The sequence below is a fragment of the Lolium perenne genome, chromosome 4 (assembly GCF_019359855.2).
Source record: "Lolium perenne isolate Kyuss_39 chromosome 4, Kyuss_2.0, whole genome shotgun sequence".
NCBI classification, from domain to species: domain Eukaryota; kingdom Viridiplantae; phylum Streptophyta; class Magnoliopsida; order Poales; family Poaceae; genus Lolium; species Lolium perenne.
Window position 1 is genome coordinate 36,915,139 of NC_067247.2, and position 505 is coordinate 36,915,643.

Below are 505 nucleotides of genomic sequence, written 5' to 3' on the forward strand. Positions count from 1 at the left end.
GTCACTCTAAAATGAAGCTTTTGGGGTGTTCTTGAAATTTCCATGTTTGAACCCCAAAACCACGTCTCTTCATTCTTGTAAGACAGAGTTTAGGGTTAGGGTAGATACATGATTTTTCTGGTTTGAATATGTCTAGACCGGGTGAGCTCTCTTTCTCTCTTGTTTGATTCCTTTTCTTTCCTTACTTTTTATGCTTATCTTCTCTTTGTTTGTCCGGCTAGGGCCCCCATCAAGTTTGCCCAGGGCGGCGGCTCCCGGCAGGCTCCGCGCGTCGCGTCGCCGCCTCTGCGCAAAAGGAGGGAGCCAACGCCACAGCCTCCATCGCGCGCGCCTACGCCGCCGCCGCCTGCGGGTACTCCGCCTCCCGCAGGGGCGCCTTCCTTCGCCGTGCCGGCGTCGGCACCTGATCGCGGCACGCAGGCCGAACCGACGCGGCGGCCGACGGCTGGATGACATGTTCTCGCGCCGGACTCGCCTTCCGGACCCGGTCGGGGCCGGCCAGGGC